Source organism: Coregonus lavaretus (genome assembly GCF_964263955.1).
Source record: "Coregonus lavaretus genome assembly, chromosome: 37".
NCBI lineage: Eukaryota > Metazoa > Chordata > Actinopteri > Salmoniformes > Salmonidae > Coregonus > Coregonus lavaretus.
The window spans coordinates 11678279-11701741 of record NC_140024.1 but is presented as its reverse complement, the minus strand read 5'-3'; positions in this window follow the sequence as shown (position 1 = coordinate 11701741).

Below are 23463 nucleotides of genomic sequence, written 5' to 3'. Positions count from 1 at the left end.
ATTTCAGGTCTCTCCAGAGATGTTGGATCAGGTTCAAGTCTGGGCTCTGGCTGGGCCACTCAAGGATATTCATAGACTTGTCCCGAAGCCACTTCTGTGTTCTCTTGGCTGTGTGCTTGGGGTCATTGTCCTGTTGGAAGGTGAACCTTTGCCCCAGTCTGAGGTCCTAAGCGCTCTGGAGCAGGTTTTCATCAAGGGTCTCTCTGTACTTTGCTCCGTTCATCTTTCCCTCGATCCTGACTAGTCTCCCAGTCCCTGCCGCTGAAAAACATCCCCACAACATGATGCTGCCACCACCATGCTTCACCTTAGGGATGGTGCCAGGTTTCCTCCAGACGTGACGCATGGCATTCAGGCCAAAGAGTTCAATCCTGGTTTGATCAGACCAGAGAATCTTGTAGATTTTGCCAACTCCAAGCGGGCTGTCATGTGTCTTTTACTGAGGAGTGGCTTCCGTCTGACCACTCTACCATAAAGGCATGATTGGTGGAGTGCTGCAGAGATGGTTGTCCTTCTGGAAGGTTCTCCCATCTCCACAGAGGAACTCTGGAGCTCTGTCAGAGTTACCATCGGGTTCTTGGTCACCACCCTGACCAAGGCCCTTTTCCCCCGATTGCTCAGTTTGGCCGGGCGGCCAACTCTAGGAAGACTCTTGGTGGTTCCAATTTTCTTCCATTTAAGAATTATGGAGGCCATTGTGTTCTTGGGGATCTTCAATGCTGCAGACATTTTTTGGTACCCTTCCCCAGATCTGTGCCTTGACACAATCCTTTCTCGGAGTTCTACGGACAATTCCTTCGACCTCATGGCTTGGTTTTTGCTCTGGCATGCACTGCCAACTGTGGGACCTTATATAGACAGATGTGGGCCTTTCCAAATCATGTCCAATCAATTGAGTTTACCACAGGTGGACTCCAATCAAGTTGTAGAAACATCTCAAGGATGATCAATGGAAACAGGATGCACCTGAGCTCAATTTCGAGTCTCATAGCAAAGGGTCTGAATACTTATGTAAATAAGGTATTTCTGTTTTTCTATTTTCATAAATTTGCCAACATTTCTAAAAAACTGTTTTTGCTTTGTCATTATGGGATATTGTGTGTAGATTGATGAGAAAAATGTTTTATTTAATCAATTTTAGAATAAGGCTGTAATGTAACAAAATGTGGAAAAAGGGGTCTGAATACTTTCCGAATGCACTGTATACTGATAGTGTACTTGATGACTCACAGAGTTTCATAAATAAATATCAATAATTGTGTATTTTTTTGTTGTACTTTTTACCCATTTTTTGTGATATCCAATTGGTAGTTACAGTCTTGTCCCATCGCTACAACTCCTGTACAGACTTGGGAGAGGCGAAGGTCGAGAGCCATGCGTCCTCCGAAACACGACCCTGCCAAGCCGCACTGCTCGCTTAACCCAGAAGCCAGCTGCACCAATGTTTCGGAGGAAACACCGTACAACTGGCGACCGAAGTCAGCGTGCATGCACCCGGCCCACCACAAGGAGTCACTAGAGTGCAATGGGACAAGTACATCCCGGCTGGCCAAACCCTCCCCTAACCCAGACGACGCTGGGCCAATTGTGCACCGCCTCATGGGTCTCCCCTCAGCCAGCTGCGACACAGCCTGGGATCGAATCCAGGTCTGTAGTGACGCCTCTAGCACTGACGATGATGCGCCTTAGACTGCTGTGCCACTCGGGAGGCCAACTCCAAGTGTATTTTGAATGAAAATACTAAATTACAATTAAAGAGTTTTAAATTGAAGTACAGTTTTAATGAGTGTGTTTAAGTATAATGATAGTGAACATATAGTATACTTAAAGACTGAAAAACAATTAATTTCAATTACACTTTTAATAAGTGTATTGAAGGTTGATGATAGTATAGTTATAGTATACTAAAAGACTGAAAACTATTAATTTAAACTACACTTTTAATAAATGTGTTGAAGGTTGATGATAGTATATTTATCGTACACTAAAAGACAGAAAAACTGTTAATTTAAAGTAGACTTTGAATAAGTGTATTGAAGTGTGATGATAGCATTTATAGTATATTAAGATATAGTAGAGAAGTACATCTCGTATTTGAAAAATTGTTGTATATTTAAGTATACTTTAGTATACTTGTAATATATTAAAATATATGCGTTTGTCGCTTGGGTTAGAGCCACATGACCTGGTGTAAATGACAATGTGATTGAAGTACAACCCCTTCACACCCACTTTCACATCTATTCTTAACTGTTTCAGAAGACAAGCTTAAGTTTACCGTCCACTCCCCTGATGACAGCATAGAAAACATTCAGCCACTTCCCATTATCATTGCAAAACCTGAAAAATAAAGTCCAGTCTGTGTGTGAGCACCTGCAGTACCTGCACTGCATTTGCATGCTGTGGCTGGTGTTGTTGTGTGTGTGTCTGTGTGTGTCTGTGTGTGTCTGTGTGTGTCTGTGTGTGTCTGTGTGTGTCTGTGTGTGTCTGTGTGTGTCTGTGTGTGTCTGTGTGTTGTGGTTTCTATATGTAGTATCCAGCCACAGGGCTGCCACTCCCATTGAGGAGGCTGTTGGTGTGAGGCAGGCAGGCAGGCAGGCAGCAGCGTGGTGGGCTGTGTGTTTAATAAAGGGGCCGTGTAGCAGGGCTGGAGAGTGATTAATTGGGCTCAGGACCTCATCTGCAATGTTTTGATGAGAAGGAAGAGAGGAAGAAGGGTTGAGCTGGAAGATAAGAGGGGGCGGGTGGCAAGGCACTCTAATGAAGCTGAAAGCCAACTTGATTGTGTATGTTGGTTTGTATATCTATCTGTGTTTGTGTTTGTGTGTGTGTGTACTTGTGTGTGTAGAAGCTACATCAAATCAAATATAATACTCTGGATGAAATATTATGACCCATTTTGGCTGTGTTGGTATCCTGTATACGCTACCATTATTTACAGTTAATTCTAGGATCCAAGTTATCTCCCCCCAGACACAATACCACAGTAGATCTTTCAATTATGCTTGGGCCTAGACATAATTTACCTACAAACTACACAATCCCTGTTTTTACATTCACCCTAAAGTGTAACGCTTTCCAAAAGTTTAATTTACCCTTCCTGGAGGGCAACAGTGTTGTACTTTAATATCTTCTAATTTTGTCTAACATCTTTTATAAGTCATGTAAAAAGGCTCATCTGTCCAGAGGGAGGTTTTTGGTGAACACAGAAGATAGACTCACCTGGAAGAGAAAATAAAATCACCTTTTCATATGAGCTGCAATTATAATTCAGTATGAGAAAGATGTGAACTGTTCTCGTGAAGAAAGTATCTGAGCCGTGTTTGGCTGATTGCTAATCTGCCCTCATAAACACTGCAATCACCTTTGTAGTTTTCCTCAGTGGTTTATTGGATATTTAAGGAGAGAGAGACCTTAGTGACAAACACCCTGGGGAATGTGTGATGACATGGAACAACCCATTAAGCATTGTAAGAGAAAAGTGGCATTCTGTAATTAAGCTAATTTTCTGGTATTTTCCATAAACTGACATTCTCACTGTTCATCTCAAAGGCTGTCTGACAATTAATTAGTTACTTTAGGTAGAAGATTGGCATTAAATAAATTCTAATTAATTAATTCTTAATTAATATTTCTTACAGAGTGGATGTGTGAAAGTGTCTGCAGACACAGCCATATTGATAAGGTTGATAATATTTCCAGGTATTTTAAAGTCTGAACATCAATACTCTTAGTCACACTGTAAATGAAGAGTAGGCTTGTTTCATTAGCTTTTCTCCTAAGGTGTTCAAATAGAAATGTAAAATAATGAGCTCGAAACCATTTGTCACTTGGAATAACTAGTATAGACCTGAGATATATACTGTAGATTGGACAGGTACATTATTCCCTGATCAATGCAAAATGTGTGAATTACAGTATTTCAGTTTTTGGAAAAGCAGACCATGTCTTTGCCATCGTCTGATGGAAACCATAGTTGGAGAAGTCAAGTAAAGTCTGCTCTCTGTCTCTCCACAGCCTCTCTGGCTCTGAAAAAGGGTCAAATAAGGGCCAGTGTATGATTCCTTCAAGCTCCTTGAATCAGTCAGATAGAGTTTTAAATATCCTTCTTAACCTTACAAATTTCATCAGGGTTAAAAGACTAAATCACTTTGCATTAAGGTTGACCGGCCCTCAGGAATATTACTCTGGAATATTATTTGAGAGGAGGTGGAGGAGGGCAGGAATAGTCCTGAAATGCAGACTGTACAGAAATCTAGAAATCCACTTTGAAATACCTACAAACTACCTGGAGAATTAATTAACTGCAGGTCCAAGCTACTTAAGTTGCTGAGATAGTCAAATCAGTACAAGATGATGCATCAACATTTCATCTTTCAATTCCTGTAGAAAAACAGCACAGCGGTGAATGGACATTCATACCAGCCTCTACCAAAGCAAGGGTAGCATAACATCTTAAATATTGGTCCTTAGAGCAGGATGCTAGAATACAGTAAGTCAGTAGCCATATGTCACAAGAAGCCCCTGTTAGTTAATATCCGTTATGCAGTTTTGCAACGGTAGTTATGATAGTCCTGGGAAACATCTCACAGATTAATCATACACCTGATGAGGATTGGGCCCTTTTCATTGTGAATATTATTACTTTGGGGAATGAAAAAGCTGAGTTTGTCGACTGTCAGCAGATGGGTTTCTTATTTAAGACCACATTAGAACAGGCTGAATGTGAACGTGACGTCATGGTAAGGCAAAGGATAACTATTTATTGGTTGGGTGTAGTTTTATTTCTACTCAGAATTGAGACGATTGTATGTGACAGGCCTCTTCAGACCACTGCTGTTTGGTTGTTCTTTGTAGTGATACAACTGCAACAGAGAAGGAGTAAGGGAGGGATGGATGGAGGGAGAAGGGGAGGAATTTGGCTTCTTCTCTGCCTCTGTATCTCAGGCGCAAGCGGCCCTTAAACTCCCTAAAATTGATCAAATTATGGGGAGGGCTTTTGGTGGCGCTTGTGGAAGTCGATGTAATTGTGTAACCCTAATTTTCCTGGCTGGAGCTGTGGCTCCTCTGACAGAGGCCTGTCATCTCCTCTAAGCCTTTCTCAGGCATGATGGTGAAATGAGATCTCGTCTTAAAGTAAAATTACAAACGGACACCCAGAGAACACAATCATCTTACAGAGAAATCCCTTAGAAAAGGTACTTCGGCTTCTATATCTACTGGCCCTTTCTGTTGCAATGATGCAGTAAGAAGGCTGTGTGGTTTTCATTCACTGTAAATGTTTTCAGATGAAAGGACACTGTTGAAAATGCTTCATCACTAAATGTGTATCTGTCTGTGTGTTGAGTGTGTTTTATTACAGGTCAATGCGTGGCTTAGCAAATCTCTAAAACCTGATACTGTGGTCGTTGATGGTGGAGCGACGGGGGAGGTGTGTGCATTTGCTGGAAGAAGTGTTGAAATAATGAAAGATTAATAGAAAGAAAGAACTGCAGGCTGCTTGTAGTGTAGCATGATTGGCTGGATGCACCTGTTGTGAAGCCGCCCATCCGTCATTGGTTCCTAGACCTCACATGCTATTGTCCTCTGGCACCGGAGCCTAATGGCTCGTAAATGTTTTAGTGCTATGCATGATAGTACAGTGACATCTGGCCAATTCCATGTCTGCCTCTCTTCTATTGCCAGTCCCCGAAGAGGACTTCCCATCATGTTGGAAAGCTGCCTGTCGTCCCTTAAAGTTTAATATGAACGATGAATAGTAAACACAAGCCATGCTGGTAGGAAAAACAATGTACAGTATAGAGATGCAGTCTGCATGATTGAAACTGTAGATCTAACAACAAAGATAGTGGCTGTGTTATTTAGAGATTATAGACATCATCATAAAGTGAAACCTGCCTTATCACCAACATCCCACTGTGTAGTTTGCTATTAAACTTATTTTCTGATAACCGAGAACAGTTTTACATGCAGGGAAAAAGAAACAGATTAAGGGGAAAGAATATGAAATTACTGCAGATAGTAGCAAATCTCCTTCCTTTGATCATGGCAGCCATCAAAGGGATCCATCCAGCCTCCGAAAGTGAGACACCCAACTGCCATTGATGCATTTCCTTGAGAGAAGAGGGTCAGACAGCATCTCTTCTCTTCTCTCCTCAGTCAGTAATCCCTATCAGAAACACTGTCACAGCCTCAGATCAACCAGACTAATCACTGGCCTCTCTCACTCATGTACAATGCCAAAGTTGTCGAGAGGACCAATACCATTTTGAAAACATGGTAGACATAAAGATCAAGAATTGAATGGACTGGAGGAAATGGAGGAATATAATGTATGCAGCTGTGGCTCATTTTATCCAATAAGGTATTGCTGGCTAAAATTGTCTGACATTATGATTTTTTTTTATTTGACGTTTACATCTACATTTGCTCTCTTCTCCACACTAATAGCTTGTATCATTTTGACTGTAATTTAGATAGAGGTTGATATCACTCTAGTCTAGATAAACAATCTGTAGCAACAATGTGGCCTTCCTGTGCAAACCTGAGGAGTACAAGTTCTGTGAGGAGGACCTTGAAGATATGCAGTGGAATTAATCTTCCTTCACCAAATGTAACCTCTTATGTCAATCTTCATTTAGGCGACTTACAGCCATCTCTGCCAATCAATGGAATGTTAATGAGAAAAGGGGTAACTCGTCACCGTAGTGTGACAGTCTAAATTGTAGTTTACCACCGTGAAGTTCAACATCAACAATGTTGTCTCTCTCTCTGCAACCACTCCGCACATCGACCCGACTTCTATTTGTGAGATTTATTCAAATGATCTCACACCATCATTTCAGGAAATCGGTCACGGCCCGTTGGTAATCATATATGTAGACAGTAATTGCTTATTTACGCCATAATGGGGATGAGTCGACTGAGTCAAGACACACTTGAAATTGATCCGGATGCTGAGCAATGGAAATCCAACCCACAGTGGTAAGGGATGGGATGAGTGGACTAATTCCTTAGTATGATGAGGAATCTAATTGCTGTGGATTGAATATCAATCCTCCCCTTTGTCTGTTGAATTCTCCTGGGCTTCATTATATTGTGGATGTTTCCTGTATTAAGCCATTATCTCAGACAGGAAATCCACTCCAGTCTAATGTTGGTTCCCAAGAGATCACAGGGTTTTGGTCAAGTGTAAATGCCCACTATCTGTAGTTACAGTCATGTATCCCCTGACTTGCAGTAAACAGGGCCCAAAGTTGGTTGTCCTGTGAGCACTAACAAGGCAGAGCAATGCCTGAACTTTTAAAGCCTCACCGACAAGCTGTCCTCAGCCAGCTTTTAGCTGACAATTAATAATGTATTTTTATTGAGACTCCAATGCTTATTTCCTCTCTTCAACCTCTTTGTGGTATCCTGAAAACTACTGTTTTTATACTCATTGGTGCATATTACATTCTGTCTAGGCTTAATGTTGCCATTATTTCAGAGATTTGTTGCCTGTCTGGTTGGGATTATGGTCCTCTTGTATCTATTTCAATGGTGTTGTATTGTCATAAAATATACAATGAGATTCTTATCACTAATGTATGACTGACTGGCTTTTTGGTCATAACATTGTCTTTTTTTCAGCCTGCGAGCTGTTTCTATGTGAAATATGAAGCATGAAGGTTGTTATTGGACTTGGTTTATGGAGATGTTTCCTCCTTAGAGCCTCTTTGCAAAGAATGGGCGGCAGAGGCCAATATCATGTCTGGCTATTAAAACCAGCCTAATTTTGCAGGGCTTTATGTTAGCTTGTTTGTGTTTTCCTGCTCTCCTCTGTACCTTGTCTCTCCCTATGGGCTAACTAACTCCCAGAGCTGAGGTGGCAGTGTAACTTAGTGCTGAGCATTGTGCTGCTGCAAAGTCCATCGTGTTTAATTAGCTCCTGATTAAGAAAGGGCCAGGCTCTAATGATGTGAGTCATGCGAGAGCGAGAGAGACAGAGAGTGGGACTGCACTGCAGTAGAGTAGTGCTGACCAGGTGAAGTAGTGTCGACTCAGTCACTCTATCTTCCACTGCACTGTCCAGCCGCTGTATATTGAAGTGAGGTGAAGACTCCCACCTGTCTAGGTCTCTGGGCGTCTTGTCTCTCCCAGAGCACAAGTGACAGGTGTCTGCCAATAACGACTAAATCAATCGATAAAAGAGAATAAATAAATGAAAATGAAATTACCCCCTATGCTCAAGGCGGCATTCATGCGACATTGGGAGCATGCGAGTGGGAATTTGTCGTTCAGGAGACATTGATTAATTATGCCACACACAATTAGCCCATCAAATCGAGTGTGTCCTCCTCTCCTGTGGAAAGGTGATGTCAGAATTTTATGGAGCATTAGGCATTAGTGTTCCTTGTATTTTCTCTCGGAGATCACCAGAGAGTTAGAGAGCTGGCTGTGACTGAGGCACTTTCTCTGACAGGCTGTTTTTAGATGAATAGTCTCACATCCTCAGGCCTTGCGGAGGGTAAACAGGGGGCTAACTGGACCTCTTAGGCCTTGTGTCGATACTGATTCTCATCACTATTTGCAGTCTCAGCGGGGTCTTTGGCCTGCCTGTTCCATTTGTCACCTCTGTGATTGAGAAAAGAAATGACAGTGAACCAAATGAAGAGAGAACTAGGTGGTGAGATGGTGGTAGGGCTTTCCATTTAAGAAAGCAAACTGACTGAAAGCAAATAATGATCATCTTCTTTTCATTACAGCCTTTAGATGAGTAAAAGTATGCATTCAACTACTCTCTAAATGACGTTATCATTGTGTTTGTTTTGATTAGATTGGAGATCCCCAACTGTGGGACTGTGAATGGAAGACAATCTTGTCTGTGGAGACTTGGACCAACACAGTCAGAATTAGAGTAGTGATTCACTTCTGAGGTCCATTCTGAATTCCCTGCTGTCTGTTTCTTAATGCAATCGTAAAGTGGATATAAATCTCTCAGGGCGCTAATATAAAAGTCCCTTCAGGCAGTTTGAGAGGTTGCCTTTGATTGTATAACACTAGGCATTAATGTTCTCTCTGTCTCTCTCCCAAAATGCACCGTAAATGTAATGGGGTGAAGGAGGAGCCACCACTAACGATCATCTTTAACTATGGTAGCCATTTTCTTTTGAAGGTATCTTTTTTTCATCTGGGTTGGTCTGGGATGTCCTGAAAGAATGAATCCGCATTAGGGGAAACAGCGCCACTGTTCGCCCCCAGAGCCTTTGTTTTTGTTTTTGTTTTGTTGATGAAAACGGAGGAGAGCAGCATTTGGCAGCTTGGTGAAAAAACACCAACCTACATATTCCGCTGTCCAATGATGTCCGAGGGAAAAAAACAGTGTTTGTTGTTTGCAGTAACTTCTTTGTTGTAATAACCCAAACGGACATGGCAGTGTCACCAATTAAGGATTTCAGCTTTAAGGGCCATGCCTACTGAGATACCGTGGCTATTTCCATGACTTTCCAGAATACCCCACAGTAACACTCTTTATCTTTTCCTTTACCCTTACTTTCTTTGATGTGGTTGTTATGGCAATTGTGAGGGACAGAGTCAGTGCGTAGAAGTCATAGTCTGAGGAAGCATTTCCATGACAACCATTTGCTGAGGGTCTTACATGCTGACAACAACGGAGATACACTTGCACCATCGCGCGCATGTTGATTTGGTCCAACCACCCCAGACGCGATCATGACACGCAGGTTAAAATATCAAAACCAACTGTTAACCAACTATATTCATTTGGGGAATGGCGAAACACATACTGTATGAAACATACATAGACATTTAGCTAGCTTGCTATTGCTAGTTAATTTGTCCTGGGAGATTAACTTTGGGTTGTTATTTTACCTGAAATGCATATGGTCCTTTTTTTTGCTGGATCTTTGTCAAATTTTTTCCAGAGTCATGCAAAATCATGTGTTTCTCTACCACGACTTTTAACACCGAAAAGCTGGGTATCGAGCCATCCTGTTCTGAACCAATGCATTCTAACAGTCTAATAAATACATGTAATATATGCTATTTCAAAAATAATTATTTGGTTGTGTTTATGAAGGTCTTAGGTAATATTATAATATGAAAAAAGCATGTACATTTGTTTATGTTATAGCCTATGTAAAACAATTTTTTTTTTAAACACCAGAATTCAAGTGTTATACAACATCACAAAGTAATTCATTATTATTTCTTAAACATTACACAACTAATAAACTGTATTTCAAATGAACAGAATAGCATATTTTATATTAGTTTTATTATGTCACTAGTCTGTGCTTAGTAGCCTATGGCTATGCTGCCACACGTGCTGACATGCAGAACGTTTGAATAGTGGTCATTCTACTTTCTATTTTGAAATAGAGCCCATGCCTTAATTCTTTTTAACCTTTTTTGGGGAAATGTAGGTGTTTGAGAAACCTTAGAACTATCTTTCTGATAGGTTATGAAATCAAAATGGGAAAGTCGGGGGACATGAGTAATTCAAATGTTAAATTCAAATGAACTCAAAATTATACTCTTAGCGCTTCAAGTATTAATCCACATATAAAAGGGGAAACCTAGTTAGATATCTATGATCAGTGTTGGGGAACGTTACTATGGAAAGTAACTCTTCATACTACTTTTGCATTACCAAAAACAGAAAACCCTCTGAAGATGCCTTGTGTGTGTTGGTCTTTCATTTTTATGCCAATTAGAGGCCACAGACTACCTTTGAATAGCTTTGGATATCTTGCATAGCCTACCGTCCGTGGATTAATCTACTGTATAACTTTGGGATTTACCAACTCAAGTTATAATGACAGACGCAATATCTCCTTTACAATACTTAAAATACATTATTTTGTTGAGTTATTTACACATAAGTAAATACATATATAAAACCAACTGGGCACAACAGTAAAAGGAGAGCTGGCTACCAATCTGTTTTACGCACAGATACAAACTGGGCAGAGAGATTACTGTATATGTAAAACTATACGGTCACATTGTGTAATTGTAGTCCCCTTACATTTATATTTATGGTGAAGACAGAGCTGGAGAAATGCCAATTCTTATCAACTGAGCCTAACTTGATCACCTAGCTACGTTGTTTGCTTTATTACCAGACAATAAATGGGGCACTCACCTGAACCCGTAATGTGAATTATTCCACGATAAAGTCTATTGTCTCTGCCATCTCGCTAACAATCTAGCTACCAGCTATCCGCCGCAAGGATTTTTTTTATTTTTATGGGAGAGGCGGGACTTGCAGCACGTCAAGCATCTCAAATGGAACTAAGTTCTATTTTAGCGCCTGGCTATGCAGACGCCCTTTGACACGTGTGAGCAGTGTGGATGAAATTATTGAATAACATGTACACATAAATGTATTTTGCTACGCTCGCGCACACAACGTGGTCAGTCTGGTTTGGGTGTTACTCTGAAAGCAGAAGATAACTCAGATATCTGTACCCCTTGTTTCGTCTTGAGAGAGTTGGATCAGGGTCTTCAAGCACTATTCAACAGTGCCTAAGAACATGTGCTCCAAATCCAGAGCAATGTGCAATCACCTGGCTATTTTTTGTACTACCTTAGTGAGTGGGCTTGTTCTGTTTGAACTGAATAACCAGACATCAACATTGTAGAATACACTATATTCTGAGCACTGTGAGAATAATATTCAGACACTATCATATTGAATGAAAGTGAGTGAACCTTAAGTAATTTACATATCTAAATGTGTGTCCCCACAATGCAGAGCTAAGTTTGCCTCAGGCAGCTAGCTAGCTGAACCTCTGACATTTTCTGTTCTTGTGTGTTTAACCTGTTGAAATCAACATGAAGCTGGATAGAGGATGTCATTCTCTGGGAAATAGAGCATGATGGTCAATATTTGGCAAAGTAAAGGAGGAAGGAAGGCTCCTTGGGAGAGACGCGTTAATAATCCATGGATTAATGCAGCTGGCCTCTGCGTGAACTGGCCAATGTTGGTAATCTGCAAATGTAACGAGGATAATACACCACATGCTCAAATGGTCAAGCGTGTGTGTGAGGATCTGTGCGGTGAGGGAGCAGAAGACACTGCATGGTGCTCCAGAACAACAGAATGCGGTGGTTAAAGTGTCAGAGCTAAAGCTTTATCAAGCAGATGCTAGCCTGCTACCACATCACATGCCTCATGCCCTGAACCTGCTTATTCTCCTCAGCGGATGGTGGATAGGCTCATGGCCCCCCAAACTAACTGTCAAAACACACCCAGATCTCTGACAACACACATCCCACTCAACATCCAAATGACTTCACACCACCACTAAATGACTACATACACTTCCAGAATCTTAGAAGACTTCCCCAGTGGGTTAGGTTAAAGAGCGATTGCCCCTAATAAAGCAACTTCCCGTTTTGAAAATGGATATGAGTCAGAAACATTTATTCTATCATCTTGATTTATTTTAATCCTGCCCACAGCTGGCAGCATCCAAGTAATCATTCATTTGGAGCGCAGCTGCACGCGACCCGATCGTAATGCCCATTGTCAATTTAGTTTGACATTCGATATCCCTATGGGGCTAGTTAGGGACCATCAGTAAATTACACAATGTACATGGGACAATATTTGAAAAGGTAAATAGCTCAAAATTTCAATGACTTAAAAACCTCAAACCAACTATACAGTGAAGGAAAAAAGTATTTGATCCCCTGCTGATTTTGTACGTTTGCCCACTGACAAAGAAATGATCAGGCTATAATATTTATGGTAGGTTTATTTGAACAGTGAGAGACAGAATAACAACAAAAAAATCCAGAAAAACGCATGTCAAAAAATGTTATAAATTGATTTGCATTTTAATGAGGGAAATAAGTATTTGACCCCCTCTCAATCAGAAAGATGTCTGGCTCCCAGGTGTCTTTTATAAAGGTAACGAGCTGAAATTAGGAGCACACTCTTAAAGGGAGTGCTCCTAATCTCAGCGTGTTACCTGACACCTGTCCACAGAAGCAATCAATCAATCAGATTCCAAACTCTCCACCATGACCAAGACCAAAGAGCTCTCCAAGGATGTCAGGGACAAGATTGTAGACCTACACAAGGCTGGAATTGGCTACAAAATCATCGCCAAGCAGCTTGGTGAGAAGGTGACAACAGTTGGTGCGATTATTCGCAAATGGAAGAAACACAAATGAACTGTCAATCTCCCTCGGCCTGGGGCTCCATGCAAGTACTCACCTTGTGGAGTTGCAATGATCATGAGAATGGTGAGGAATCAACCCAGAACTACACGGGAGGATCTTGTCAATGATCTCAAGGCAGCTGGGACCATAGTCACCAAGAAAACAATTGGTAACACACTACGCCGTGAAGGACTGAAATCCTGCAGCGCCCGCAAGGTCCCCCTGCTCAAGAAAGCACATATACAGGCCCGTCTGAAGTTTGCCAATGAACATCTGAATGATTCAGAGGAGAACTGGGTGAAAGTGTTGTGGTCAGATGAGACCAAAATTGAGCTCTTTGGCATCAACTCAACATGCCGTGTTTGGAGGAGAAGGAATGCTGCCTATGACCCCAAGAACACCATCCCCACCGTCAAACATAGAGGTGGAAACATTATGCTTTTGGGGTGTTTTTCTGCTAAGGGGACAGGACAACTTCACCGCATCAAAGGGACGATGGACGGGGCCATGTACCGTCAAATCTTGGGTGAGAACCTCCTTCCCTCAGCCAGGGCATTGAAAATGGGTCGTGGATGGGTATTCCAGCATGACAATGACCCAAATCACACGGCCAAGGCAACAAAGGAGTGGCTCAAGAAGAAGCACATTAAGGTCCTGGAGTGGCCTAGCCAGTCTCCAGACCTTAATCCCATAGAACATCTGTGGAGGGAGCTGAAGGTTCGAGTTGCCAAACGTCAGCCACGAAACCTTAATGACTTGGAGAAGATCTGCAAAGTGGAGTGGGACAAAATCCCTCCTGAGATGTGTGCAAACCTGGTGGCCAACTACAAGAAACGTCTGACCTCTGTGATTGCCAACAAAGGTTTTGCCACCAAGTACTAAGTCATGTTTTGCAGAGGGGTCAAATACTTATTTCCCTCATTAAAATGCAAATCAAATCATAACATTTTTGACATGCGTTTTTCTGGATTTTTTTGTTGTTATTCTGTCTCTCACTGTTCAAATAAACCTACCAATAAAATTATAGACTGATCATGTCTTTGTCAGTGGGCAAACGTACAAAATCAGCAGGGGATCAAATACTTTTTTCCCTCACTGTAAATGTGTTGAAATTCATATACAAATATTGTCACCATTTACATTGCGTAATTTATTGATGGTCCCTAACTATCCCCAGAGATAGGCTATCCAAAGTCAAACCAACTTTGCCACGGTCGCACACCAGCCGGCTGAAACTAATTTGCTAAATGATTTGGCTTACTCTTACCACCTGCGAACACACTCAAGAGACACCCACAGCAAACAACCCCCCGAAACCAACTCACATTTGAGTTCTGTCTAAAATGAGGTCAAATCAGGAAGTGCAGTCACCCTAAAGATCTTAACACCTGGGTTAGTGTGCCCTCATTTATAATGTATATATTTTATATACTGTACGCTATTGAATGCATTGCCGCAGGGAGCTACAGTAGCTGTAAATGTACACCATAGAGAATTGTGATACATTTAATGAACTCCCAGAGTTGCGAGGGAATCAAGAAGGCTACTCTCTGTGTTTTATTCATAGGACGCCTTGGCTCCTTTCCTCAGAGCTGGGCTGAGAGAGACCAGTGATAATTTATGAGCCTGTAATCTGCTTATTTATTTATCTGGCCACACAGGAGGAGCAGGAGGCAGGCTATGTCCAGGCATGTACTGTACTGTACAGTACTGTATGTCTGTATGGTACAGACTAGAGAAGTCCAACTCCTAAACCCTGTTCACTGAGTCCACACTGCCAGGTACTGTAACCTCTTACCACTGCCTCTCAGCCTCTGAGCTCCCCTCTGATTAATCCCAGCAGCACCTGCCATGAGTGCATACTTTTTTAATGCTAGCATTACTGCACTTGTATCCCTTCCAAAAAGGTTTGAGGAAACTGCAAAAGCTACACTTCTAGTTTCATTTTTTTGCTAAGGGAAGAGAACTGTACATTTAGTATTATGTAAAAGAAAAATAAATGTTTAAGTTGTAGAAGGCGCCTGACATTTGCAGAATGCGTGTCAGAAAGAGTTCAATAGAGGGAGGTGTAAAAACAGTAGTCAGGTTTGGGCATTGTGCCAGCCAGAAGATAAATGTAGCCTAGGTGTCCAATTCATTTTTGCTATTCAAAAGCCATAATTAAGAGCTGAGAATGTTGTCTACAGATGCATTTCCCCAATTAAATATTGCATAATTTAGTTTAGTACATAGCTATTAGATAGTAATTACACAATGTCATTTGAAAAGTGGATTCCAGTTGCTGATTATATGATCAGAATGTATATATTTCTATGGTGGTGCATTAATACTTAGTCCAGTTCTGTCCCCCATGGTCTCCTTTCTGAGATTAGCAAGCAGTTAATGTGTCAGTGTGAGACCATGGCGTTTCTCTAGGGGTGACTCTCCCTGCTCCCTCACCAGGCTGCTCTCTTCACAAATCATCCCTCTGAGACAGAGGGGGTTGGGGGGCGCTCTGTGACGTCCCAGGTGAGCTGGTCCTGAATCCTGGGGTTCATTTGTTCCCGCACACCTTGTACGTGTGAAAGGTGTGTTTCCCTTATACAATGTACTGTAAAGAACTTTGATAATCTTGGAAAAGAGCTATATATAACTCCAATCAATTATTATAATGAATACTACCGATCTCTCTCTCCAACCTACCCTTCTTCACAGAACCAGGAGCCTATAATATAGATTCAGGAGTCAAGCCGAGACTTTCCTCACTCCATGGCCAAAAAGCCTTCAGTCTTCAGACAAAACGACAGAACACTTGAGGGATGTGTTCAGATTAACAAACTCTGTTCCTGCCTTTGCGTATAATTGGTAAGTAGAGTAGGGGAGTAGTCCTTGGATTCTACTAGAGTTAAGAAATATCAAGAGTGCATGCTCTTTTGTTGTTTTCCTGTTAGCTGAATCTGTTTCCTCCATTGGACATGAATACATTTCTCACTGCATGCACAAATAGTCAGATGATGAAGGTATATGCTAGAATACAGATGAATGAAGTTGCTTGTGGGGGGCAAGGTGACTTTGTGAAGTGGAATTTTGCTAACAGAAATTAGCTTTGGGTCTGTCATTGTGCCAGGGAGGTGATGGTGGCAGTCGGGTCCCCAGTCAGACACACGGTGCCAAGGCTCTGGGATGATTCCAGGCTGTTTGCAGGATATTGGGCAACATGGGTCATGACACAAGCACCCTTCTGGAACACCTTGAAATAGCAACACATATGCCATGTTGCTTATCCCTCCCACCATAACATACTGTACGGTCTGGCTCAGTCTCAGTCATGTCTGCCCACAATACTTTAATACATTTCCTTTATTTCCCGTCGTTTGGATTTGTTTCCATCTGTTGTCACTCAGTGAGGTGCAGCTAGGTGACATCATGACTGGGCATCCAAGGTAGGGGACATGACTGGGCAGCCTTGTGAAGTTGAGCAACTGTGCTTATCTGCTAAACATCAATGCCTCAAGTCCCAAGTAAAGGAGAGGGGAAAGGGGATATCTGAGGGGAAAGTGTGAAAACAGCATGTCCCACAAATCACAGAGAGATGTTCTAGTAAGAAGGCAGCGTGTGCCTTTTAAAGTAATTGTGTCATACATTTCCCCAAAGGCAGTGCATCAGACCCTTATTTTCAGCTTTTGACCTCAGAGAAATTCATTTCTTTATCCTGCTGTTCTATATCGTGGAGCTCCGCCCCATAGGGGAGCTCTGCTCCTATTGGTTTACCCTCTGCCCTAAGGCAGCAACAGCCTGAGACAAAATTATGCACACACCTACAGCCAATAGGAGTACAGGTGTCCCTATAAGAGGGGATGCCTCCCCTCAATCAGCCTCCCTTTATCTTCAGCGACTGGACGACTAGACTGAAGAGCCAAGAAGAGACGAAGAAGCACGAAGACTCAGGACGAAAACGCCGTTGATATCCAGTCATCAACGTCGTCTAAATGAGCACACCGGGAGATTTCCCACCCCCAAAAGCTCTTTTCAGAGCTCAGTGCAGATGCACTTCCATGGCGGCCGGTGACCACCACGACCTATGTTTCGTGTGTTTGGGGTCCCAGCATTCCAAGGAAGGCATCTGCAGTCCCCCGAATTGCGCCTCCTGCACCCTCCTTTCTTTGAAGGAGAGGAAGCAGCATTGGGCATTTTTCAGGGAGGACATCCCCCTTGAGGACGTGCTGTCAATACTAGCCTCTGCTTCAGAGGCGTCGTCTGACGGCGCAGACTCGGGGGAAGATAGGGACTTTGAGGAGGGGTCTGGCATTCCAATGGAACAGTCGGACCCCATCCCTCATACTTTCAAGCCCCCCTTTCCTTTGGAGAGCGAGAGGGCTTGTAGTCCCTATAGCGAAGGGGATACGAGCTCTGAGAGATCAGAAGCTCTGTCTTTCGCTGCAGCCTCTCTGAGATCGGATTTTCCGGGTCTCATTGAGAGAGCTGCCCGACGTCTGGACATAAAGCTGCCCCCTCTTCCCTCCGCACCGGAGGTTGATATGATGGAGGGCGGACCTTATTCCAGGCCGAGGAGGGCGGCAGAACCAGTGGCTCCTGCCATGCCTTCTTTGGCTAGATACGTCGAGGGCTCGTGGGAGGCACCTTTAGCGGCGCGTTCGCCGGTCAAAGTGTACCTCCCATTCACGAGAGTGGAAGGAAGGTTCCAGGGTCAGGGAATCCCCAGGTTAGAGAGCGCCATGGCGGCGTATCTCATACCGGGTTCGAGTCCTTGGCCCTCTTCCAAGAAGGCCACGTTGCCATCACAGAAGGATCGTCTCACAGCATTGCTGTTAGAGAAGTCCTTCGGTTTGGGAGTCCAAGCTGTAGCAGCAGCTAATAATATTGCCCTCTTGGCGGCCGTTCTGTCCCGTTTAACCACGGGTAAGACAGAGCTGGTACCGGAGGAGGTGGAGGAGGCGTCCAGAATTTCTGGCGCCATACTTCACCTAACACAGGCGTCTGCAGTCTGCGCGGGGAGGTCCATGGCCACTTCGGTGGTCGGGGAACGACACCTCTGGTTGTCTCTGACTTCCATGAAGGAGGCAGACAGGACGTCTTTACTGAACGCCCCCCTCTCTGACGACGGCCTCTTTGGGGTCGCCGTCAAAGAGGCGACGGAGAGGTTCTCAAAGCTGGAGGAGGACAAGAAGCAGCTGGCCAAGCACCTGCCATTGGCAGGGCGACTGGGCCCGGCACCGTCACAGAGGCCATCTACCTCCGCCCCTCAGAGTAGACCGGGATCTACAGCGAGGCGGCGTACTCGGCGTCATCCGGCGGCTGCAGGCAGCAAGGGAACGGGCCCCGCCCTTCCAGCAGCCACAGTAGCCCCGTTACAGCCGGCGAGGGTGGTGGTGAGGACGCCGACCTGGCCTTCCAAGGGAGGCAAGAGGAGGCGCACATGACGGGACGCGGGGGAGAGAATAGAGGATCCTTCGACTTCGAACGTATCCACTGTTCCCCCCCACCCTTCGGTTGAAGGGATGGGTGATGTGATTGCTTTTGTTGATGTATGCAATAAAGAGTTGGCTCCACCTGACTTTGTCAAAAAAGAACCCTTTTTCCATAATACGTCCGAGAGCGTTCAAATCTCACCCTCTCTTCCTTACCACTCTGAGAGCCGTTCAGCCCACCGAGGGTGCGTTGCTGAACAGGCACTCAGAGTAGGTTCACATAACACTTCATGTATAAGAAGTGCTCTACATAGCAGGCAGCAGTCTCTGTCAGATTCTGACATGATGACGCAGCCGCTATTTGGGGATGGCACACTATCACAGACTAAGGTCTCTGCTAGTACGAGCCAGACCCATGCTGCGTTCACGGAGGGTCCGATTACCGCGGTCACGAAGGTGTCCAGAGTATCGGCGCCCCCAGACATTATGACACAGCAGCTATCTGGGGATGGCGCACTATCGCAGACTAAGGTCTCGGTTAGTGCGATTCAGACCCATGCTACGTTCACGGAGGGCCGGATTACTAAGGTTATGGGAATAACCAACGTATCGGCTCCTCTGACAAAACGAGCTAGTACTCACCACACTGAGTGTGAATCAACCCACCAGGGGTGCAGAGTTGAACACACACAGAAGGTGAAGGTTAAGAGGGTATCAAGGCGCCGCCTTGTTTTACCCCATAGAGACCTCATACTACAGACTTCTAGGAGTGCTGTAGTGAAGGGATCTAATAGCGAATTGCAGTCACCTAAGATGACGCAATCGCTTGCCGGGGATGGTGCCCTGTCGCAGGCTGTGGCCTCGGTCAGTGCAATTCAGACCCGCGATGCGTTCAAGGAGGGCAGGAATACGACGGTTACGAGTTTAACCGACGTCTCTGCTCCTCTTTCTCTCTCAGAACGCATTGATGGTTCCTCTCCCTTTCTCGGGAGGCCCACCTTGGGCTGTTCCACCACTTCAGTGTTGGGGAACAGTGGCGGTAAGGGCCATAGAGGAATACAGGTCCTTCCTACTGGATGCACCACAGCTTCGTGCTCAGCCGCTTTCTCTGCATTGCTGGCAGTGGCGAAGAAGCTGCACCCTCTCATGCTGGCTAGAACAGACGTTGCAGAAGGGTTATGCTCTCCAATTCCATCGGACCCCACCCCCGTTCAGGGGAGTGGTGGAGACGGTGATGAAAACGCCCGAAAAAGTGGCCGCTCTGATTTCAGAGATTACGGAACTTTTGGCGAAGGAGGCGGTCACAGTAGTGCCCCAGGAGCAAAGGAACAAGGGGCTATATTCGCCCTATTTCCTGGTGCCCAAAAAGACGGGGGGAGTGAGGCCGATTTTGGATTTACGCATTCTCAACGAGAGCATAACCAAACGGCCCTTCCAAATGCTAACGACAAAACGTCTGCTGGAATGTGTCCAGAGAGGGGACTTTTGTACGAGCATAGACCTAAAGGACGCGTACTTTCATGTGCCGGTTCAGCCGCGTCACAGGAAGTTTCTGCGGTTCGCCTTTCAAGGGGTGGCGTATGAATACACGAGGATGCCATTTGGGTACGCCCTGGCACCTCGCACATTTTCCAAGTGTGTGGAGGCGGCATTGGAACCGTTGCGTCGTGTAGGGAATACGGCTACTAGCCTACCTGGACGATCTACTGATTCTCGCCCCGTCAGCAGAGCTGGCGATCACTCACACAACACAGACAGTGATTCATCTCACGAGTCTGGGGTTCGCTGTGAATTGGAAAAAGAGCGCGCCCTGGCCCACTCATTAGATTGTCTACCTGGGGATACAGCTAGACACTGTGAGGATGAGGGCTCGAATTTCGGACCCCCGAAGGGTAGCCTTGTTGCTAGCCCTGAGGAAGTGTCGTCTGAATCACACGGTGACGGCGCTGTCGATCATGTCACTTTTGGGTCTCATGTCGTCAGCCCACTCTGTGGTTCCGCTGGGACTCCTGCATATGCGCAGGATGCAGCGATGGTTCGCCCAACTAAGACTAGACCCATTGCGTCAACGTCATCGGTTGGTGGGGGTTCCACTCTCGCTCAGTGCAGATCTGAACTATTGGAGAGACCCGCGCGTTCTTACGCACAGAGTCCCGATAGGCAAGGTGTCCTCCTACATCCCAGTGTTCACAGATGCGTCTCTGACGGGATGGGGAGGGACATGTCAGACTCAAGCGATAGGAGGTGTGTGGCCTCTCTCGAGTCGCCACATCAACCTCTTGGAGTTGGAAACGGTTGGACTGGTTCTGACCCACTTCGCGTCTACCCTTCGGGGTCGCGATGTGCTGGTCTGGTCAGACAACCGGACCACAGTAGCTCACATAAATCGCCAGGGAGGAGTCAGGTCTCCTGCTCTCCATCGGGCGGCAGAGGAACTGTGGCTGTGGGCTCACGAGCACCTTCGCTCATTGAGAGCAGCACACATTCCGGGCTACTTGAACGTAGGAGCAGACCTCATGTCAAGAGGGGGTCCTCGAGACGACGAGTGGTGTCTGCATCCGGACATTGTTCTCCAAATTTGGGAACAGTTCGGGAGAGCCGAGGTGGACCTATTCGCGTCACGCGTGAACGCGCAATGTCCTCTATGGTTCTCTCTGAGGGAACAGGGCGAACCGCCACTGGGAAGAGACGCTTTCGCGCACCAACCGTGGCCGAGAGTTCTCCTGTATGCATTCCCTCCGCTGTCCTGCATTCTCCCAATGTTAGCCAGGGTGAGGTCAGGAGGGCTGTCAGTGATACTGATAGCCCCCGATCGCCCAGGGGCTCCTTGGTTTGCGGAGATGAGTCAGATGTTGATTGCGCCACCTTGGCCAATTCCACATCGACGGGACGCGTTGTCTCAGGCGGGGGGCACGATAGGGCGATTGCCCATAATCGGCCAACCACTGAAGGCCTGGCTGCTGAGAGGGACAGGCTAGAGCGCCGTGGGTTATCTGATGCAGTGATCAGGACCATACAGGGTTCACGTGCCAGTTCCACTTCTAAGATGTATGCCAGTAGATGGAACGTGTTTTCACGATGGTGTGTCACACAAGGTGTAGACCCCATGAGCTGTCAGGTGGAGAGTATTCTCTCTTTTCTACAGCTCATGTTTGATAAGCAACGATCGCCGCCACCATTAGGGTGTTTGCAGCAGCGATTTCAGCTTGTCATGAGGGGTTTGGCAGAGACAATGTCTTTAGCCACCCTCTAGTGAAACGCTTCCTATTAGGAACGCGGAGACTTAGGCCAACACCTAGAGTCACGCTTCCTCAGTGGGATTTGGCTTTGGTACTCGAAGCGCTATGTAAGTTGCCGTTCGAGCCATTGAATCAAATACCCCTCAAGATGCTGTCTATGAAGACAGCACTGTTGCTCGCTTTGACTACAGCTAAGCGGGTCAGTGATTTGTGTGCTCTTTCGACGAGACCTGACTGCCTGGCCATCAATGGTGACCTGAGCAGAGCAGTGTTATGTCCTAACCCGGCATTTGTGCCGAAGGTTATTAAGAGTTCATATAGGTCACAGACCGTGGAGCTGTGGGCGTTTTCTCCTCCTCCTCATAGAGAGAGGAGTGAGGAAAAGCTCCATCGCCTGTGCCCAGTACGCGCTTTGGCGTGTTACGTCGAGCGCACAGCAGCGATTAGGTCATCGCCTCAGTTGTTTGTGTGTCACGGTGCGGCTGCACTAGGTAGACCACTTTCAAAACAGCGATTGTCTCACTGGCTTTGTGAAGGCATTGAGACAGCTTACGAGGCAGCGGGGCGACAATTGCCTCAGGGTATCAGAGCTCACTCCACTCGTGGAGTAGCAGCTTCTACTGCCCTTTTCAGAGGAACAGGGGTAGAGGATATTTGTAGAGCAGCGTCATGGTCGACGCCGTCTCCATTTATCCGTTTCTATCTCTTAGATATGTCTTCTAACTCTTTGGCTCTATCTGTACTCAGCGTGGCTGAAGGGAGATCTTGAGCAAGAAAGAGAGGAGAAGCAGGACTGTGGACACAGGTTTCCATCAGGTCCGCTTTGGTTAGGAAGACGTGTTTTTGATAGATATGTTTTCTGACTCTTTGGCTCGGTCTGTACTCAGCATAGCTGAAGGGAGATCTTGAGCTAGGAAGAGAGGAAAAAGCAGGACTATGGACAAGGGTTTCCATCAGGTCCGCTTTGGATAGGAAAGCATATTTTGTGGCATGACTCCTGACTGACAGGTTCAGTACAGTAGAGGCATGTGTTGATTTGACAGAATGTGAGGTCATCTATCTGCTTGTTCAGAATTAGTATGACCCATGTTTTGTTCCTGCCCACTAATCTCTGGGATTCCATTGAGTGAGTGAGGCGGTCTACCGTGTACACAATGTAGAGTGACACTTTGTGTCATTCCATTAGTGGTCGGTAGTGTTTTCACAGGATATTGAGGCACATCTATCTGCTAGTACAGATTAGTATGGCTTCTATTCTGGTGATCTGCCCACTAGTCATTGGTATTGCCATTGGACTAGGTGGGGCGGGTCTTTAACCGATGACGCGGTATATTGTGACGCCCGTATGGGTTTTTAGTTACAGTACTGCGGGACTTGGTTGCAGCCATTGCTAGGCCTGACCTTTTCATTTTGATGGGAAGTGTTGGGCTCGGCAGGGAGTACATTTTGGAGCGCTACACTCCGCCTTAAACCAATAGGAGCAGAGCTCCCCTATGGGGCGGAGCTCCACGATATAGAACGATTAGTTACCGGAGTGTAACTCCAGTTCTATGAGTGGAGTGGAGCCCCATAGGACTTAAGGCCCTGCCGACCCTCTCTAGTCTCGCTGAAGATAAATATCTCGGGAGGCTGATTGAGGGGAG